Source organism: Hyaena hyaena, unplaced genomic scaffold (assembly GCF_003009895.1).
Source record: "Hyaena hyaena isolate Hyena2069 unplaced genomic scaffold, ASM300989v1 scaffold_118, whole genome shotgun sequence".
Classification (NCBI taxonomy): Eukaryota; Metazoa; Chordata; class Mammalia; order Carnivora; family Hyaenidae; genus Hyaena; species Hyaena hyaena.
Window position 1 is genome coordinate 860,166 of NW_024080751.1, and position 21,240 is coordinate 881,405.

Sequence of the window (21,240 nt, forward strand, 5' to 3'; positions counted from 1 at the left end):
CATGAGGCTGAGGCCTGCAGGGCGATTTGGGGAGGAGGAAGGTGTGCAGAAGAGCCTTTCCGGTAGAGCCCGGGCAGGAGAGCACAGGGCCGCTGGGAGTCCAGGGCCCCAGAGGGTTGTGGTTCTTCCCTAGCCTCCAGCTGCCCCGTGTTCTGGGTGTGCATGCACACACACACACACACCCTCACATGTGTATAAACGCACAAACATACATGGTGTGCACATACGCACAGGCATATGTGAGCACACACGCACGTATAAATACCTAATATGCACACACATGTAACCACACACATGCCAACATACACAAACACATGCACATTCACACGCCCACGCCCGCACACCCAGCACACACGCACATGCACACAGGCCCTGGTAACACAGGGCCTGTTATAAAGATGACAATGGTCCAAGACACAACAAGGGGTCCCTGAGGGAACCCTGCCCTCCCCTCCGTCTGGGTGCCGGGTTCTCTGCACGTGAGCAAAGTGGGACTGGGCTGGAAACAGGCCTTTCTGTGGGCCCATGGGCCACCATCTCCAGGCTTCAGGCGGGTGGGCTCTGAGAAGCCAGGAAGCAAAGCCTGCGTGCCCAGGGGCCCTGCACTCTCTGGGTGCAGAGTGGTTGGGGAGGTGCGGTTTGGATGCCAAGACAGGGGCTTTGCTGACATTTTGGAGGACGGTGAGGAAAGGACACTGGAGATTACTCAACGGTTGGCTGAATGTGGGGCTGCCTGGGCACTGACGGCTGGGGGCGTCTGTGGCATGAGGAGACCTGTGCTGTGGGCCCGAGGACCCAGGCGTCACACACCCAGCTGTCAGCAAGAGCCCCACACGTCACCACTCAACTCCCATCTCCACCTTGTCACTGCCTTTCCTGTGTCCTCAGCTTGCGGTCCCCCTTCCAGAAGCACATGGGCTTTCGGGCTTTCTTTCTTTCTTTTTAATTTTTAAAAAACATTTATTCATTTTTGAAGGAGAGAGAGAGTGCAAGTGGGGGAGGGGCAGAGAGAGAGGGAGACACAGAATCCAAAGCAGGCGCCAGGCTCCGAGCTGTCAGCACAGAGCCTGGCTTTCGGGCTTTCTGAGGGACTGCCCAGCGGCACAGCCGTGTTGTTCTGCATCGTCTTCGTTGTGCTCACCCACCCCCACTGCTTCAAGGACCTAAAACCAGGACCAGCCAGAGGGGCTTCTAGTGGCCCCACACCGTGAGGTTGATGATGATCATGGTGATGGTGTTGGTGACAGTGGAGATGATGATGGTGGTGGTGGTGGTGGTGGTGGTGGTGGTGGTGGTGGTGGTGGTGATGATGATGGTGGTGGTGGTGGTGGTGGTGATACGGTGATGGTGATGACGATGATGATGGTGGTGGTGATGGTGGCGATGGCGATGGTGATGATGATGGTGATGGTGGTGGTGGTGGTGATACGGTGATAGTGATGACGATGATGATGGTGGTGGTGATGGTGATGGTGGCGATGGTGGTGGTGGTGATAACTGCTTACAGTTACGAGTGACCGTGCCTGGGCTCACTCTCCAGCACAGAGGAGGAAAGACTACTCGTGTGTGATGGCCGTGGGGCCTACCTTCCTGTCTCCTGTCATCAAGAACCTCCTCTGTGTCCTGGACTCCGTTCCAGCTGGGTTCCTGGGGGGTGGGGGTGCAGGGACCCATGTTACCCCCTGCCCAGAAGGGTCCCCTGTTCTGCAGTCTTGCCCAGACCTTGGAAGCACCTGTGGCCTGGTCCCTGTGAGGGGCTTGAAATACGTGTTGAATCAATGAAGGGCATCCAGGTGTCCAGGGGCCTCACCTCATGTGAGCCTGCGTGTCCCTCCCCCAGTTGGAGGTGCCGTGGCAGAGGGCAGTCTCCCAGCAGGGAGGGGGCTGCCTCTGCTGCCACACTCACGCAGGTGGCCTTTGGGGCTGGCTTCCACGGTGCATGCAGTGCCCGGGGCCCCTCTGGGGCCCGTCCAAGTTCAGAAGCCTGCAAGATGCCCTCATGTCGTGAGCAGCGGCACTTGCAGGCCTCCAGGGTGGCCGCACGGAGGGTCCCGTGCTGTCTGGCTGCACGGAGTCTACCTGAGCGTGGTGTGTGGAGCAGCCCTGACAGGCGTGCTGTGGAGGGACGGCCGTGCGCTTCCTGAGACATGACGGGGCATCTTGGTGATCTGTCCCGGCAGGGTGCAGGTTTTGCCCGCAGGCCTGGACTTCCCCGGAGCCACTCACAGGTGTGGCCCCAGCTTGGGGGGCGGGGGGTCTCAGTACAAGCGGCCAGAGTGGTCACACCCCAGGACAGCTCCGGCGCCTACACTCGTATGGAGGCCAGGCCTGAATGAGGAGTTCCCCACTGGGTGGCGACTCCGAGGTGAAGCCCAGCCTGGAGGCGCCAGTGGGGAAGGGAGAGGACTTGCAGGGTCCCAGAAGTACCTCAGGGCCACCGGAAAGGACCGCGGCCGAGCATCTGAGGTGGGTTCAGCACCCCCACCCCCCGTGCAGACAGAGCCTTGTTATCTGAAGGGGCCTTTCCCATCTCGTTTAGTTCCGCAGCCCTGGCCTGGGGGAGGGAGCTGGCTGCCCCCCGCTTTCAGCAGGCCCCGCTCCCGCAGAGCGTCTGTAGGAATGGCTCGGAGAGGGGCCTCTTCTTGAGTCATTCCTGCCTTCCTGCTGCAGGCCCCTGGGTGCTGAGCGCCTGGGGCGGGAGCCCAGCAGGCAGAGGAAGGGTGTAGGCCCGGGAGGTGCCTGTCTCGGCAGCTGCCAGAGGGAGGGAGCCAGGGAGGTGTGTGCAAGCGCCTGTGCGGTGAAGCAGCCTCACCATCCTATTTCCAGACTCTGCGTTCTCCCCAGACATCGCCACCCTGCACCCTACCCCACCTGGCTGCTGGGAGCCCCCCCCACAGGGGAGGCGGGACTGCCGAGGTCTGCCGTTCTGTGGGCGCATCCGCCACCGTGTCCAGGCTTACAGGCTGGACCACGAGGTGGCCCAGAGAGCCCAGCTCCCAATCTCCACACCAGCCAGGGGCCTGGCCTTGGGGGGCCTCCCTCCGAGGCGAGGCCGGGTGCTGTGAAGTCCAGAGGGGACGTGTGGGTGGCTTTGGGAGGAGGCTCTGGGTGGGCACGGCCAGTCTTGGCAGTTTATTAGGTTTCATTCAGAGCAGAGAAGAATCCTCTCTGCAGGGCTAGATTCTTGGCAGGCCAAATGGGGGTCCCTTGCCTTCTGCCCATGTTCTCATGGCCCCACGCTTGAGGTGGCCCCATGCTGTAGAGCCCTGGGCTGGACCCCAATTTGGTGCCTAGCTTGCTCTTGAGGTGCTCCTCCAAGCTTGCTGCGCCCTAGGTGTCCCCTAGGGTGACTCCCTGGCTCCTCTGCAGGGGGTATCCTGCAGGCCGGGCCCTGACCAGGAGCTTGGGGGCATTGAGCATTGGTCAGGGAGGCCAGCTCCCCCCGGGAGTGGGACCAGTGATCTGTGTGCAGGTATATGTGAGCGTGCACATGCGCCAGTGTGCGAGCCCCTGTGGGAGGAGGAGGGAGGCTGAGCACGGGTGTGCAGTGTCAAGCTGGATGCAGAGTGTGGGGCTCTGGCTGCAGTGCAGCAGCTGGCCAGCCCTGGCAGAGCCTGCTCATTGGGGACCCTGAGACCCCCGCAGAACTCGGACCCACCCAGGGACTGGGGTGCAGGTGCTCTGTGACTTTCATGCCCCCTGTGCAGGAAGGTTCTAGAAGGACAGGCTCCCAACAGAGATTGACCCCCAGCAGAGACTGACCAGCCCAGGGGAAAGGGTTTCCCCCCTACCCCATCTTGTAACTGCTCAGAGGCCCACTCCAGTCGGGAGCCAAGTCCCCAGGAAGAGAGGGGGGAGCATGGAGCCCAGCCTCATCTTTGGACCAGAGACCCAGGGAGGCAGAGGCCACTTTCTCTGGGAAGGAGAGTCCACTTTGCCTGCAGGAGCAACCGCAAGAGAAAGTTCAGCCTGGACAAGGGCCGCATTCCTTCCATGCCCAGCAGGGACACCCAGGCCTTCAGGGCTGTCCCTTCAGTGCTGTCCTGGAGTGACCCTGGGTCCCCCTTGAGACCAGAAGTGCCCTTGGGGGTGCTACCTGCACCCCCTTCACAGAGAGGAAGGAGAAGGGGCCACCGAGCCCAAGATCAGTGCTGTGGGGTCAGCTCTGTGGTGCCGTGGTCAGGCCGAGGCTTGCTGGGGCCACCTTGGCACTTCCCTGTCCTTCAGGGGGACAGGAGACTAGACTCTGTCCTTGGCCTCCACAGTGACCCTGATTTGGGTGGGGTGGGTCGATGGGGTCCCCTGGCTGCTTCTTGGGCCTGAAAGTGTGCAGGTCAGGGACAGGGCTGGGTGTGCACGCTGAGAAAAGCTGGGAGGCAGGCTTCCTGCCCTGCGGTTGCAGGAGGGGGGGGGGGGGGGGGGGCTGAAGAGCCATTCCCTGAAACCTAAATGGGTTCCTTTTGTGCGGGTTTTCGGCTCCCTGACTAAGGAAAATTTGGGGAGACCAAGGCCCCTCGCCCTGGCTTTAAGACAGAAGCCGGCACAGCTGCAAAGCCAGGGCTGGGGATTTGCGGAGGTGGATTTGCGCAGGACCTGCGCCCCCTACGGACCGGGGCTGGGGTCTGTCTGCCCCAGGGCAGAGGCAGCTGAGTGACCTAAGGTGCTGGCGGGGATGGGGGGAGCCTGGCGGGTGAAGGGAGCAGAAGCCCACACAGAGCCCTTGCCAGGGCACCAGCAGGTGGCGCTGGCTCCTGAGGACAGGAAAAAAAAATGCCTGCAGCAAACCTGAGTGGGTGTCACTGCGGCTGCAGATGGTGGGGGAGGGACTTGCCATCTTCCCCCTTGGCTGCGGAGCCTCACGTGCCTGAGCCCCGCATAGTCCAGAGCGAGGTCTGGGGAAGGATGCGGTCGGTGCAGACACGGGCCCTGTTTTGGACCCTGGACGCGGGTGAAGACTTGTCCTCTCCCTCCGCCTTCCCTTTTTGAGTCTCTTCCTGGAGGCTGGGAGGCAGCTCCCCGCTTGGTGAGGGCCACCCCCACCTCGTCGCTGAGTGGACCGAGGAAGGACAGACTTTGCAGTGACCTCAGACCCTACCCCACCCCCTCCCTCGTTGTCATGGCAACTGCCCGGAGGGCCCGCGGTTGGGGCGAGTGGCCTTCGGGACGCAGTTGGCTCCGCGCCCGTGGCGACCCTGTCCCGCGGGGCCGGCCCACCGCCAGCACCGCGGACAGCGCCCCGGCCCTCCGGCGCGGCGGCCCGAGCTCCCCAAACCGAGTGCCCTCACCCCCGACAGTCGGCTCCTGGCACGCGGCGCGCCGGCCCCCCCCCCCCCCCCCCCCCCCCGCTCCGCCGCTCCCTGCGGACCCTCCCTCTTTGTCTCCCGGCCTCGGCTCTTCCTCGGACACCCCGCCATGCCCTGCCGCCCGCTAAGGACGCACGTGGCCGAGGGACGAGGCCGGGTGGCTGCAGTTTCGTCCCGACCGCAGGCTTCCCTGCGGTCACCCCCACCCGCCCTGCGCCGCCCGAGGCGAGCGGGCCCCTTTGTGTCCCGCGGCCTGGTCCCCGGCCCGGCAGCTGGGCCGCCCTCTGGGCGGGCGCATTGTTTGCCGGATTTGTCCGCGGCGCGAGGGGCCGCCGGGGGCCGGGCTCGCCTTCCTCCCGCGGGAGGGGCGCCGCGCCGGCCGGGCCAGCGGGCCATTTCCATGAGAAAGGAGCGGCGGAGGCGCCTCTCTTGGCATTCACCGCGTGCCTTAATTGTATAGACATTAAATCAAGGTCCGCTGTGAACACGCAGAGGGGCCCTCAGGCTGCGGCGGGCGGCCAGGCCGGGGTCGGGGCCGCGGCTCCGGCTCGCGTGGGGTCCTCGCCCCAAGGCCGCAAATGCTCCGGCGGCTTCGCAGCGGGGCGGGCGGGGCGGGGGCGCTGCGCCACGCCGACGGGGCTTCCTCGGACTCCAGCCCGGATCCGCCCCCAACTCTGAGGAGCCCACTCCTGTCTCCCTTCCGCAGCAGGGAGGGGGCCCCCAGCAAGCCCCCTGGGGCGTCCCCGAAGCCTGGAGCCCCACGGAATCTCCGCGAGGAGGCGCAGGAGCCGCGGTGGGAGCCGGCGTGTGCGCGCCCGGCCGCCTCCCGCGGGCCGCGGAGAGGCGCAGCGCCCGCTCCGGCCGGGCAGCGCCGGACGCCCTGCAGCTGCTCTCCGCCGCGGTGCCCCCTCCCCGGCCCGGCCCGGCCCGGGGCCGCGCCACGGGTGTCGTTCAAAGAAAGAATCTCGATGCCCGGAGATGAACACCAGTGTCTTTTTCAACCCAGCGAACTCGTCCTCCCCGCGCGCCGGCGCAGGGGAGAGGGCGCTCGAGCCGTTGGTGGGGAGACGGGAGACCCGGAGAGGTCGCTCGCCAGGCTCGCCCCGGGCGCCCCAAGCGCAGTTACCCGTCCCGGGCGGGAGCCGCCGCCGCCGCCGCCTGCCGCTCCTCGGCCGCCGCCGCCTCCTCTCCCAGCGCCGCCCGTTCCCGCCTCCTCCGCGGCGCCCGCCGGCCCCGCACGCCGCCGCCCCGGGCGCAGGAGGGCGTGTGGACGCCGCGCGGAGAGCCGGCAAGTCCGCGAGCGCCGCGGGCCCGCTGGGAGCCGAGCGTCCGCGCGGTCAGCGCTCTGGGCGCCCGGCTCCCGCTCGCCCCGGCGGCCCCGGCGCCGCTACCCCTGCGCCCGCCGCCGCCGCAGTTCCTCCGCGCGTATCCGCGCTCGGCTCGGGCACCGGGCGATTATACTGGGGCGCGCGGTGACGTCACCCGGACACCGGCTCCGCCGCCGCCTCCCCGAGGTGTCCTTGAGAACTGCGGGGCACGCGCGCCGCGCACACGCGCACACACGCACTGCGCGCCCGGTGCCTCCCGCGCACACTCACCGCGTCCCGCCCCGCGCGCTCCTCCGCTCACACGGACGCCGCCCTCGAGTGCCCTCGACCGTGCCCGGCACCCTGCGGCCGCACGTCTGCCCACGGAAACGCCTCCCCCACCGCCCGCACTCGACGCTCCTCCCACAGCCCACCGTCCGCAGCGCCTCTGGGCGCGCACGGACACCCGCCGAGAGCCGGGCCTCCCCAGCCCGCACCCTCGCCCACACCCTCGCCGCACCGGAGGCACGCCCCTGCCCTCAGGCTTTAGCTGCAGGTTAGAGCCTCCTGTCCGGGTCCCCGTGACACACTCCCCCCACCCTCCTCCGCTCACAAACCTTCGTTCCCCACCGGCCCCTCCAGCCTCCACAGGAAGGGAAGGGGTTTGCAGAGAGAGCCCAGGGTGCAGGGTGTTTGTGTAGAGGGAGACAGCGACTCCTCCCCCCATCAAAGACGGCTCCCCTTTCTCACTGTGTCCTGAGTGGGATGGGGAGATTTAGACCCCAGGCAACACCGGGCGGCCTCACCGCTGAGCCAGCGCCCTGGGCTTGGAGCCCTTCTGAGGACTGTCCCCGATCTGCTGCTCTAGGGCCAAGGATCCAGGCTTTCCTAAGCGACACCACCTCAGGCGTCCCCTGTGGGCCTTTGTTCCTGAGCAGACGGCGAGGGAGCAGCAGGCCCAGGCCTGGCCAGCAGGCCTCTGCCCCCTTCTTCCCCCAGGCCACCGGGCCTGTGCCCTCTGCCCTCAGAGCAGAGCCCACTGACCCTCCCACCTTGGGTTCACTGTCCTGCTTCCTTCCTTTCAGGCCCTCTCTGGCTCTGAGGGAGCTACGGAGAGCCCACGGGGAAGGGGGTCGGGACCCCCAGCCCCCATCCCTTCCTCAGCCCCCCGGGGCTCCCTTCGGCCTTTGGAGCCGCTTCAGCCTGACCCTTGGAGCCGCAGTTCCTTGTCCTCTGTGGGGTCAAGATGGCCCTTCTCTCTAGCCTGAGACATGCAACATCCCCCCGGCCCAACATACTCACCTACCCCCACCCAATGTTCAGGAAGGCCCCGGAAGCCTGTGGGGCTCGCAGCCAGAGCCGACCCAAGCTGGTGGGGTGGAGGGCAGGGGACACTGGGCAGCTGGCACTTTAAACTCCGTCAGATTCTGTGTTGCTCTCGGCCTCTGTCAGCCTGGTGGAGGTTGCCGGTCCTCAACTTATGTGGCCGCGTCTTCCAGCCCCAGGGGGTCCGCTGTCCATGGTGTTGAAATCGTACCCTGAACCCCATTCTGCTCCCCCGCCTTGCCCCTGGACTTGTCACCCCGTCCTCTCCCACGAAGGGTCTGGGTCCAGTCAGGGTGCAATGGCAGATGCCCACCCTCCACCCTTGGTTTCCTGGAAGGGCCCGGGCCAGCTCTGGTTTCCAGCTCCCTGAAGCTTGTTTGCATTCTAAGTCGGGGGGGGGGGGGGCGGTGCTCAGGTTTACAGAGCCCAGATCTTTCTTCAGATCCCTCTCCTACTGGGCCGTGGAAGGGTCACCACCCCTCGCAGACCCGCTCCTTCCCTGGCGGAGCCCTGCACCGCCGCCCGCCTCCCTCACCACCAGCATCTCCCCAGGCAGGGCAGATGTGTGGGTGTCTCCCTCCTTCCCCTGGATCAGACAAGCTTTGCGCAGCCTGCAGGCATCTTATTTCCTTTTGCCATTTGACATTTCGGAGTCCTGAGCACTGAGGCTGTGTGTTTCCATTCCCAGTAACCCGCGGCCCATCACCCTGGCTTTCCGGAGGGAAAGAAGGATGGCCCTGGGTGTGGGGGTGGAGCTGACCCGTGGGTGCTGGGTGGGAAAGGGAGCCGCCCCCAGCCTCCGCCCGTCCGGTGGGGACCTTCCTGGTGGGTCTGTTTCATAGGAGTCGACTTACTGCTGCCCGGCTCCTGCGCGGGCCCAGCGTCACCGGTCCCCGCACCTGCTCTCCGCCGATGCCCACGCCGCAGTCTCTCTCCGGCACACAAGATTTTGTGTTTGTGGCTTTATTTGCAAGCTCCCCAGCTTGCAGTGAAGGGCGCGGGGCGGTGCAGCCAGTCGGCTCAGGGCTCCGGGTTCCAGGCAGCCTCCTCCATGCGCACAAAGGCCCCTCTCACCACGGGCCCGGCCCGCAACTTGGAGACAGGTCAGGTGTCTTCTTGGGGGCGGGATGTGGGCCGAGACCCCCTCCCCCTTCTCTCCCCGCAGCCTTCCGCGAAAGCCTGCGAATGGCGAATGGCGTGGGATTAAACAAACCCACAGAAGCCGGTGACGAACCCCCGCCCTCGCGGCTCCTGCTGTCTCGTCACCCGCCCCCGCCCCTCCTGGGCGCAAGGCTAGTCACTCCTCCAGAAAGGGGGTGGGGCCGTGGCCACATCTGGGAACAGCTGGCTCGGGCCGCTTGACCTTTGCCCCCACTCCCAGTTCGGGAGGAGGGGGATGGGTGAGGAGAGGCAGGCGGCAGCGGCGCTGGCAGTGTGGATGAAGCCTGGTGAGGGGAGGCTGACGCTTTCAGCCTCGGGAAGGAGAGACAGTTTGCAAGGGACTCCAGGCCTGACCCCTGCTCTGGGTCCCTGTAGCCACAAAATAGTCCACAGCTTCCAGTGTTGGCTTGGGAGCCCCCCACCCACAGACCTGTCCTTGCACGACGCCCAGATCCCCTCCCAGGCACCAGGAGCCCCACACACTTCCCCCAACGGAAGGACCCAGGTCCCGTCCCGCCTGGTTCCTCCCACAGCCGGACTAAGGGTGCCAGGGGGAGGGGCCCCACCCAACCCCGCCGGGCCCCTCTGCGCGCTACTCCTGCTGGGCCTCTTCCACGCCCTCGGCTCAAAGCTCTGCCGTCTCCTCACCCGTAGGACTGGGAGGGGGTGCAGCACAACAAGACCCACCCTCAGTCCAGGCTCAGGCCCCCGCCTGGAGCCAGCCAACTGTCCCTCGGCTTAGGTCTGGATGGGGCCTGATGTGGGGGACCTGCCCTTAGAAGCTGGTGGGGGGCCGGGACCCCCACCGTGCCTGAGTTCCCCTGGGTGGGAGAGGCCACCACAAAGGCTGTGATTGTGAGCCAGGCCAGGCACACAATGGGGCAGCCGCTCAGGGGCCAGGGGCCCCGCATGGAAATGAGGCCGCCCCTTCCTGGCCGCTCCCGCCCCCTTGCTGCCTCCTCCCTGGCCGCCGGCCCCACAAGGAGAGACGGACAGACCGAGGCCCCGCAGCCCTGGGCACCTCCAGCCTGATCCGGGAGGACGGGTCCTTAGGCGACAGCTGCGGAGCCACCGGACTGCGGGCACTCGCGAGACTGCTGTGGGCTCCCAGGTACGTGCTGCACCTGGGCTGGGCTGGGCGGGGGCACTGGGGGCCGGGGCACAGGTCCCACGCCGTGGCGAGGGGAGGCTGGATGCCCGGCCAGTGGCGGGAACAGGGCTTTTGTTCCCCAGGCGCCCCAGCCGGGCCTCCCTGAGGCTCCAGGCAGCCCTGTGGCCACCCAGCTAGGACGTGGGAGCCAGGGCCAGCTGCGTCCCCACCAGCCCCTGCCCCGGACCAGCCTCCCCCTCCCCAGGGCTGGTCCTGGCTCGAGTAGCTCCCCACCGCCTCCCTGCAGCCCCCACTGGCCTCACCTAGCATCTTGGTGTCAGCGCATCGCCCCTGGGAAGGCGGGGGCGAGGGCTTGCGGCCGCTACTGGCTTCCAGAAAGCATTTGGGGGCCTGGAGCAGGTCCCCGGGGCCTGATCTCCCTGCAGTTCGTCCAGGGCCCACACAGCCCCGCTCACCAGGCCTCAGCGGTTGGCAGCCCTTGGCTGTGGGGCCCAGTCCCCACGGTGTCCTGCCCTGGCCCCCAGGCATGCGGAATGCCAGTAAGGCGCATTCCCTCTGGAACCTGGGAGCTAGAGGCAGGGACACCCTTGGACTTGGGCCTCCTACCTTAGGACGCCTGCTCCCCAGCTGGTTGTCTGTCAGCCAGGCCGGGTGAAGGACGGGTGAGGCCAAACTGGCCACAGGTTGGGGGACCCTTTGTCCCTTGGTCTGCTCTGAAGACCTGGGGTGAAGCATGCCTGTGACCCGCCCCCCGCAGTGGGGTGGCAGATGAGGAGGGACAGCTTCTCCGCGGGTGGGGAGCAGGGGCGCCTGGCCCTCGGGCAGACCCCCGCTTCCTCAGGCCCCCGTCAAGGCCCCCTCTCCCATCACAAGGCAGCCACAGCTCTGGCCTGTACTGTGCCTGCCCTGCTCTGTGCCCCCCGCCCCCGCCCCAGTGCTGCCTCCTTCTCCCTGGGATCTCAGGGCCCCAAGCGAGGTGTCCCCCCTCCCCCAGTGGCCCTGGAGCCTGAGCCCGCCCACATCTGCATCCTGGAAGGTTGGGGGTCCCGAGAAATGGCTTGGGAGCAGCAGGACCCTCTTGGCGGGGCAGACAGCACCAGGTCTGCTCATGAGAAGGGACAGGGTGGCCTCCTTTGTCCAGATCCAGGGCCCCGTGCCCATCCCTGCCCCGGCCTTTCCCGTCCGGCCGCTCTTCCCCAGGCCGATTCCGTCCCCTTCTGGTCTCTCTTGCCTGCGCTTGCTTCTCTCCCACCGCAGCTCTGTCCCCACCCCCTACCCTTCCTTGCCCCTCTCCCTGCTGCCCATCCCCCTTCCCTCTCTGACCCTGGGCCTCCCCCCGTCTCTCAGCGTCCAGCTCCCCTTCCCTCCCTCACCCGCACCTTCATCCGGCCCGGCCGGCTGTTTCTCAGGAGTGATTCCAGCAGGAAAAGCAGTGGCTTAGGGGCAGGACCGTGTTCCTGCCTCTCTTCAAGGGCGCGCACCTTCCCCCTCCCTGCACATCAAGTGTCACAGGAAGTGCCCATGCTGGGGGAAATGTCTGGGATGTTCTTGCCCCAAAGAGATACCCCGAGTGTGTTCCTGGGACCCAGGCCTGGGGAGGGGAGTGGATCTGAGGACAAGACTCCGGCCGGGGCTGAGCGGGACTGTGGGCCCCGGGAAGGTCGACCCTTATGTGTGACCAGTGCAGACTCTGGGGAGGGGCTGTGAGACCCTCCGCCAATTATGCTGGGGTCTGGGGGCTCCATGCTGCAGGCAGGGGATGGACACGGAGCCGATGCCTTGTGCCTGGCAACTCTGGGAGGGATGTGGGGCCGGTGGACGTGGGCCTGCCTGGCGGCGGGGGCTGGGCTGGGCCTGGTAGATACGTCCCGGGACCTGGGCCGGGGATCGCCCGCCTCGGGCTGGGGGCTGGGTGCACGGAGAGGGACGTGGAGCCTCTCGCCTGCGTCGCCCCGGGGCCTTCAACCCTGCGTCTGCAGCGTGTCAGGCTGCTGGCTTTCCCTGTGTCCGTCGCGGCTTCCGCTCGCGTAGGACGTGTGATGGTGACTTTCCGCTGGTGCAAGCGCGCAGCTCTCCCAAAACACAGCCCTTCAGGAGGAGAGGGGATGAGAGAGAGGAGAGCAGGACGGGGCGGGTGGGCGTCTGGGGCCCCGGGGTGGGAGGCCCTCACAGTTTCTGCACCAAAGCCTTGAGCCAAGCCCTGGGTTTCGTGTCCCAGTCTGTGACTGTTGAAACGGGAGGCCTGCCTGACGTGGGCACAGTGCAGACGGGGCGGGAGGGGCGCGGGCGGCCCCATCCTCCCCGCCCAGGCGGGCAAGGGAGGCGCCCACATTCTGCGCGCAGGGCCCCCAGGGAGTGTGCGGGGGGCCGCGTGCCCACTGGGCAGGTGCAGAGGCAACGAAAGCACAGGTCCCCGGACGTGCACTGTGGCCACTGTGACACGGTCGTCCCCGGGCCTCCGTGCGGCTCTGCTTTCGGCCGCCTCCCCGGCCCTTCTGGCTCGCCGTACCTTCCTTGGGGAAGCCTCTTAGGTACTAACTCTAACAGGCGTGTGAAGGAGCCGTGAGCACCCCCCCCCCCCCCCCCCCGGGCCCTGCGCCTCTGGCTTCCAGCTGGCCTTGGCTGTGGGAGGCAGGGCCCCTCTGGAGGCCGAGGCCCAGGGAGCGAATGTCCTCCCCTGTCCCTGCCTCTCCCCGGCCCGGCAGCCAGCAGCCGCTCCGCCCAGGCGGCCTGCTCCTCCGGGCCCTCTGCTGGGAGGGTGGCAGCCTCGACGCGCTGAGTCCCAGGACACTGTCGGTCCCTCGCCTCCCTGCCCCCGCCCACACCTTTGTAAGGTGTCCCTGTCTCTGGCCCGGCTCCTTGCCAACAAGGGCGGAGTTAATGGCAGGCTTTCGGCCCCCAAGGGCAGAGCCGGAGACCCCGACCGCCAGGTGGGTGGGGGGCAGGGTGGGACGGCGCGGGACGTGGGGGGAGTCGGAGAGGGAACGCTGAGACCCCCAGGCGTCCCGCCCACAGTAAGGACAGTGAGGCAGTGCCTGCACCCTGAGAGCCGGGCCCCCACACCCCTCTGGGGGCAGGGAGGTAGGGGAGGGGGACAGGGGAGCCTGGGCCTGAGGGTGGGGGGCCTGGCTGTGCCTGGAGGGGAACCGAGCCCCCTCCCCTTTCTGGGACTCAGTCAGCCGGCTCCTCGCGTGGAGGCTGAGCGCTGCGGGCGGACACCTGGGGGCTGGGGGTGCAGCTGGTAGGAGAGGGTCTCTCTCGGGACCCTCCCCGGGAGGGAGAGCCATCACTGTCTGTGCAAGAAGAGTCGAGGCAGCCAGAGCCCAGCGTGCCTGACGTGAGAGGAGGCCGGGAGGGGCCGCCTTCCTCGGCTGAAGAGGGGGGCAACGGACATCGCCCGAGGGTGCTGGGCCTGGGCCGGGGCGTGGTGGCCCTGTGGCCCTCCCATTGCACCCCTCCTCCGGGCCGAGTGTCTGTGTTTGGTTTAATTCCTAGCGAAGCATCAGGACCCTGCCTCGGGGCCTCTTCCCTCCTGCCCTGGCGGAGCAGGCTGGCTGTCCCGCTGTGGAGGCGGCCCCGGCACAGGCCGCTGTTCCTTGGAGATTCCAGGGTCTCCCTGGGCAGCAGTTCCCTGCAGGGCTGTGCCCGAGGGGCAGGGACTCAGGGCCCGGGAGGCAGTGACGGGAGTGTCCCCTGCCGGCAGGTCTGACCCTGACGGGGACACGGGGACACGTGCATCACGCAGGGCGGAGCGAAAGGGCCGGTGAGCAGGGCGGGTCCTCTGCAGCGACTCAGACACCTGTGGCTTCGCCTTGACGAGGGTGGAGGCCCGCCTGGTGGAGACGTGCCTTCTGGACGCTGCCGCCTTCAGTAGGTGACCTGGGACGGGCACTCTCCCTCATCTAGACGAAGAGCTGAATGGCCCCCCGGTCTGCCTCCTGCGCCCAGGCCCCATGCCGGGCACGAGCTCCTTTCCGCACCGCTGCTCGTGGGGAAGGGGCATTTGCAGGATCCTGCGTCCCTGAAAATGGGTCAAGGTGGGGAGGAGGGCTCAGGGGCGGGGCCTGCCCGACCGCCTGTCCTGGACCAGCCCCGAGGGACCCCACCCGGGCTCTCAACCATGCACCCCCGCCTCCCTCCAGGGGTGACTTGGGGCAGACACACGGGCAGAGACGGGCTGCCCGCCGAGAGGCCGGCGAGTGGGCCGAGCCGCACAGCCAGGGCGCCCAGACCCCCACCGGGGCGCGGAACCCAGAACTCTGGTCCTGGCTCATCCTGCTGCGGGCTGAGGCCGATATTAGTGAAAGTAACGGGCTCAGGCTACCGCCAGGGCCCAGGGGGTGAGGGCACCCGAAACGTGCTTTTTCTGTCACTGCAAAAATGTTTTCTTGTAAGTCGTTCTTCAAAGTGGAAGGTTCTCACAGTGCGATGGGTGAGGCTGTCGTGGGGGCTCCCGTTGGAGGTGACCTCGCTGCAAGGGGCTCCCCGGCCTCCCACCTTCCTAGGACCTTCCTGCAGGGCCCCTGCCCCTGGAGTGCGGCTGCCGCTCTCGGTGTCCGCACACAGGCTGGGCCTGGCCTCAGGGCCCCAGGGCGGGTTCCGGAAGTGGATAGACCTGGGCAAGGTGCACTTGGCCCTGCTCACCAAGGACTTCCCACCCACATGAGCCTCAGTGTTCTCATCTGAGAAATGGAGACAATAAGATCCCCTGCCTCCCAGGGACTGTGAGAGACTTTAGGGAGAATAATTGTTTCGTTTGTAAAAGTAACATTTTACTTTTTATTTATTTGTTTCTTTGTTTGTTTGAAAGAGAGTGAGAGAGAGCAAGAGTGTGAGCATGCGTGAGCTGGGCAACGGAGAGAGAGAGGGAGAGATGGGGAGACCCCCAAGCAGGCTCTGAGCTGTCAGCAAAGAGCCTGGCCCGGGGCTCAAGCTCATGAACCATGAGATCATCACCTGAGCCGAAATTATGAGTCAGACGCTCAACCGACCGAGCCACCCAGGGGCCCCTCATTTGTGAAAGTAACGTTTTAATGAAAACGAACGCTTCTGGAGTAAGGCCACCCTGTGCGGTGCTGTCCAGAGCCCCACCCTCTCCCAGTTTGAGGGGTCCTGCTTCCCTGCGAGCATCTGCCTTGCACCAGGCCTGGGCAGGGAGAAGGGACGCGTCCAAAAGTGGGCCAGAGGCGTGAGGGGTGGTCCTAGGGTCCAGACCACCAGAGGCCCGGCCGCGGCGGGACAGCCAGGCTGAGGGGGAGGGGCCACCACACTCGGGGGACCCCCCCCCCCCGCAGGGCCTCCGAGGCCAGGCCGCCCCTGGGAGCGCTGGCTGGACCTCACTCCCCCTCCGGGGCCCCAGAGGGCGCGCCCCGCACGCCCGCCCGCTCGGCCGTGCGCGGGGCTCCCCCCCCCCGCCAGTGTCCAGGCCTCTGGGGAAGGACCCGCACAGCTGCTGGCAGAGCCCTCCGTGCGCGGGGCTGGAAGCCCGCCCGCACCCCGCCGTCGCGCGTGCTCTCTGCACCCCAGCCCGGGGCTCGCAGGAGGCTCCTTTCTGGCTTGTCTAAGCGTCAGCCTCACACCCCACAGTCTGGGTGGCGGGAGCTCGGGGGACTCAGACCAGGGGCGGGTCCCCGAGAAGAACCCCGAGGGCTGTAAAAGTGCCCCCACCTCTCCTGCGAGTGTTCGTGCCGCCGGACCTTGCTGAGCCCTGCTCCCTTCGCGGCTGCCGGCCTTCCCTCCAGGACAGCGAGGGGGCTTGGGGCCCCCCAGGGCCTCCACTGACTTCTGGCACCCCCGCCTCAAGGCCTGGCTGGGCCCAGGCCTCCTGCCATCCCCCCCCGTGGCCCCCCCCGGACACCGGAGCCCCCACCTGCCAGCAATCCTCTCCCCGGCGAAACGCGGCGAAACGCAGTCCCGGTCCTCTCCCTGAGCCTCCACCGGCTGCCCCGGGCCCTGCGGGAGGGGCCCCCTCCCCATCTGGCCTGTCCCCGTTGTCATCTGACCCTCCGCCTGGCCCCCACCCAGAGCAGCCCCCGGGTCTCCCTCAGGCTTTCATCTTGACCCCAAGGTTTGATGGGACACTGGGGGTCTGTCTGCCGGCTGGCACCCTCCCCATCCCGTATGTTAGAGCCCCGGGGGGGGGGGGGCATCTGGCCCTGCCTTGTGGCCCCAGACATGGAGGGCCGATTCCCGGGGTGAGGGAGGGCGGGAGTGGGCAGCACCTGGGGAAGGTGGGGGGTGGAGGAAGGCGGCGGGCGGGCGTGGGGCCATCACCGCCTCTCCCACCCGGACCCCGCTGGAGGCTGTGGCGCTGAGACGCCATTTCCTGGTCAGAGCGGGAGCTGGAGATGTGATTTGCAGGACGGTGGGTGGGGGAGAGGCTGGCAGAGCCCTCAGCTGAGGGGTAGCCCAGTGAGGGCTCAGGTGGGCGTTCGTGCCGGTCGCCGGTTTTCTCCCCTCTGTGCCAGGCATAGTGGGATGGCCTGACGGCACAGACGAAGGCCCTAGGGAGCCTCTCTGGCAGAGAAAACAGGCTCCGACTGCAGTGACCCCTCAGGGCCTGTGACTGGGCAGGGGTGGTCAGGACTGGGCCTGGCAGTGGCCAGGCGCCCTTTCCCAGGTGCGCACGGTCCTGAGGGCCCACAGAGATCTTCCCCTCTGCCCCGGGGGGCAGGCAGGGCAGGCCTGTGGCCGGGGAGCTGGTGCAGCTGGATTCCACCCCTGGGCAGGCACCCTGCTCTGGTCCGGCGCACGTAGGGGGCTGGGTGGGATGGGAAGGGGCAGAGGCCAAGCTGGTGGTGCACCCCCCCCCCCCCCGGCCATGCTTGGAGCCTGCCAGACCCCTGCCCAGCAGGCAGCGTGCAGGACTCCGGGCTCCGTGCACCCGGTGGGCTTAGGGGTGCACCCTATGAGTTCTGGGGCACAGCTTGTCCAGACCTGGGGGGAGGACAGTGGAGCCAGGGGCCGGGGAAGGAGCGGCTGTGCCCCCCGTGCCTGTGTGGGTGGGGCTCGGTGGCTGTCTCCAGCAGATTCAGACTCAGTGGAGATGTTGAATGTGCCCCGGGGACAGGCACGGCGAGCCGCTCGCCCTGGCCAGCGGCCGCTCCGGACGACAGCGACCTTTCCCTGGACCACAGCCGGCCAGGCCAGGGGTGTCCCGACTTCTCGCGGGGGTCCTGGCAGTTCCCACTTGGGTTAAGGAGCCCGGGGCACAGGGGGTGAGTCACATCTGGAAATGGAGAGCCTTCCAGACCCCATCTCTCCACAGCCCTGAGCTCTGGGGCCCTCAGCCCAGCACTCACCATAAGGGATGGTCAGCAGCCAGGCCATCCAGACAGACTGTCCCATTTTGTAGCTGCTGTCACAGAACGACAAAGACAAGTGGGTGGGGAGCTACTGACGTCATCCTCACTCACCAAAATAAATACTGACTGAGCACCCGCTGTGGCCTGGGCCCCGGCACTGTGGTGACAGCAGTCTCTGGACTCTTCCCCTGGAGGCTCGAGCCGGGGTAGGGGTCAGGCCTGTGTGGATGGACAGGTCTCACTGATGCAAAGGGCCAAAAGGTAGATGGAGGGGTGGGGCGGCATCCCACAGGGGGCATGGAGAGGGGGTACAGATGGCCCTGAGGAGGGGCCTGGAGACTGGGAGAGAGGTCAGTGCAGTGGCTGCTGGGACAGAGAGCCCGGCTCCCCCACCCGTCCCCCAGCCTCTTGCACACCCCACACCGCAGCCCCCGGTTAAACGCCACACCATGGGGAGGGACCTGGCTTCCCAAGTGGCCCCAGAGGACTCCCGAGGGGCGAACCTGGACCAGAGGGAAGGGGAGGTTGGAAGGAAACAGGCAGAGAAACTGACCCTTCTCTGGTCTGCTCTGAGGCGCAGCTTCCACTTTACAGGGAGAGGGGTGTGGTCCTTGTCCTCTGGACGTCCAGCTGGGATGGACTCTTTGCAGTGTGCCCTCAGGTGGTGGCCCAGCGGTGGTCACACACACACCCCCACCTTGTCCCCACAGAGTTCCTTTACGTAGTTTCTGTTCCCTGCCTCTGAGGTACATAACCCTTGCCTCAGGCTCTGCTCTCTGGGGACGCAGCCTGAAACAGGAACTGGGACTCCAGGAAGTGGCTGGCCTGACACTGGAGAGGCTGGCAAAGGCCGTGGTCTCTGCTCTGTCACTGCCCCAATCAGGGAGCAAGGAGCAAGGGATGGAGCGGACACGTCCTTTGGGAACCCCGCCGCTGTGTTCTTGGCTCCTGGGCGGGAATTCAAACATTCAAACAGGGGGCTGACTGCAGGGTGGCCGGGACGCCCTGGGTCAGCACTGCGACTGGCTAGGTCGAAGCCGAAGCATGAAGACCACTCCCAGGGCCAGGCAGAGAGTCAGTGCAGCTGCCCTTTGGCTGCCCAATGGTTAGAAGAGAAGAATGGATCCAGGAATACTTGAGCCACCAAGTGGTTAATTGGCTTTGCCTCAATCAGCCCGATGAATATTCATGAGGTGCGCTGTCCTCCTCAGGCCGAGGTCTGCGCCGAAGCCCCTGCGCCCTGCGTGCTGGCAGTGCCTGCCCCGCCCCCTCTCCGTCCGGCTGACAGACACTGGCCGCACTCAGCTCTGATTGGCCCAGCTGCTCTCGAAGGTGCCATAGCAACCCTGGCCGGTTGCCTAGCGACTCTTCCCTCTTCCTTCTTACCTCAGGCCGAGCCAGCAATCCACGGGCGAGGGTGGAAATGTCTGTGCTGTGGTGTGTGCACGCGTGTCCGTGTGTCTGGGTGTGCGTGCAAGAAGGGACTGGGGGGCAGAGCTCAGGGACCCGGGCTGTGACACTGCTCCCCAGCTGCCGGCTTCCTGGCTGCACCCACCCCTCGTCTGGGGACTGTGATGAGGGCACAGCTCCAGACCCACGTGGGACGTCCTTGGATGCGTCACCCACCGGCCAGGTCCCCAAACGTGAATCCTTCGGAGCCTCGGGCTTGTCCTCAGCCCCTCCCAGGCCTCGCTGCTGGAGGGGCGAAGTCGGTGCCCAGGCGCAGTCCAGTGCTGGCACTGAGCTGGAGTGGGTGGGATTTGACCCGTGCTGTGCTGGGGCTTGTGTCCGGGGCCCAGCTGAGGGTCAACCCAGCTCTGTCGTGGACTTACCCCCCAGAAGGGGTTTCTAGTGGGCAGCGAGGGGCCAGCCCCCTGGGAAGAAAGTCATGGGAAGACCCTCTCTGATTGGCGTTGCTGTTTGGTTTTTTCTTTAGATAAGGTTTAAGGAGGCGCGCCTGGGTGGCTCAGTCGGTTAGGCGTCCGACTTCGGCTCAGGTCATGATCTCACGGTTCGTGGGTTTGATCCCTGCATTGGGCTCTGTGCTGAGAGCTCAGCGCCTGTTTCAGATTCTGTTTCTCCCTCTCTCTCTGCCCTCCCCCTGCTCATGCTCTGTCTCTCTCTGTCTCAAAAATAAATAAACATTAAAAAATTAAAAAAAAGAAAAAAGATTGAAGGAGAGTTGCAAACCAAGGAAGTTGGCAAGACCCCTAGGTAAATCTGGAGCCCAGACCAGAGGTCGGAGGGGTGCAGGCCGGCCCTGCGGCCCCCGGCCAGCGTGCCTGGGAGAGCGGTCTGGGAGCCGACAGCAGCCTCTAGGACACGGGGTCTGGTGCCCCGGCCAGACAGGCCTGGGGAGCATGGAACCTGCCGCAGGGATCCGTGGGAGGCCGCTCACACCCTGGAGAGGTGTTAAACTTCCTTTATTTGCAGACATCAAGGAAGTTTAACTCTTGGATGTCAATAGTGTGTCAGGATCAAGAAGTCTAGAAAATTGGGCCCAAAGTCAACCACTCACATTTAGTCAGAGTCGTGAGACAACACAGTAGAGAAAACTACTTCTGTGCACAGAGGGGCTTCTCGATGCTCCGTCTCCTCCTGGACGCGCGTGGGGTGGGGGGCAGCCTGGCTTCCTGGTCGACACAGCGGACGAGGGTCCCTCGTGTTAGCCATGCAGCAGTGGAAACTCTGACTGGTGGTCAGGGAAGGGGGCCAGGCCTTGCTTCCGGGGGCCTGGGCGGCCTGGTGGCCGTGGTTCTGGAGGCGGACGCCCGGCACACATCCTGCCTGCTGATTGGGCACGAGTCCAGGTTTGAATACGTGGAGATCTCTTGGGGGGAGTGGGGGGTCCCCAAACTCCTGCTGGGTGCTGGGCCCCGCCCACTGGGTGGGCAGGGGCTACGCTCTGTCCCGCGGTGGGGACGACGGGCAGGTGGGAGGGGCTTTCAGCGGGTCCGGGAGGAGCGGATGAGGGTGTTTTCCAACCAGCCCAGCTCTGTGCTCGGAGGCGCTGGCTTCAGGAGGAGGGAGGTGGGTTCCCCACAAAGCCCCTCACGAGGGGCCTCAGACGGCAGTGCCCAGCCTTGTCCAGAGCCTCAAGGGTTAGGGTTCACTCCCGTGCCTCCGGATTTGTGTCCAGACCCGGGAGGGGTGGCTGAGTGGTGGGACAGCTGTGGGTGGATCTGGTTTCTGCAGTGCTAGTTGGGGGGGGGGGTGGCGGATAGATTTGGAGAGGGGGGGGATGTGAGCAAAGGCAAGGAGGAGGGACCTGGGCCGGCCGGAGTCAGAGAGAGGATCTGAAAGGACCTCAGGGGTCTGTGGCCTGCCCTCAGGGGGCTGGGATGGAGGGATGGGGTGTTTGGAGACTGAGCCCCTGGGGGGTTCAGGGCCCGCCCCTCACTGCTCATAGTGGCCCCACCTCGCATCCCAGCGAACCACCGAGAAGAGGGTGTGCCGTGGAGCCGTGCGGCATCACAGACCAGCCATGGCCCTGACCCCCTTGCCGAGTCCACTTTGCAGGGGGTGTGCCCCAGGCTGGTTCTCTGGGGCTGAGCCTGGCATCGGGGGATGAGGGGTGGGGTGGGGCTCCCTGCGTGCGTGGAGCTGGGCAGAGTCCTGTCGGGAGGTTCCGCAAGCAGGTGGACGCCCCGCTGCAGGGGCCCGTGGGTGATCCCCGGCCCTGCACAGCACCCTCTTTTGGGGAGGGCCACAGAGAGGTTCGCTGTGCC

At 66.3% G+C, this 21,240-nt stretch overlaps 1 long non-coding RNA gene across 1 annotated transcript; it reads right to left on the reverse strand.

The window, feature by feature from the left end:
* Positions 1-1,058: 1,058 nt before the first annotated feature.
* Positions 1,059-9,877, reverse strand: LOC120234975. The gene is made up of 4 exons (XR_005529254.1): positions 9,785-9,877; positions 8,791-9,115; positions 1,506-1,647; positions 1,059-1,163 (listed from the first exon to the last, which is right to left on the reverse strand). It is a non-coding gene; the product is annotated as an uncharacterized LOC120234975 (long non-coding RNA).
* Positions 9,878-21,240: the final 11,363 nt, after the last annotated feature.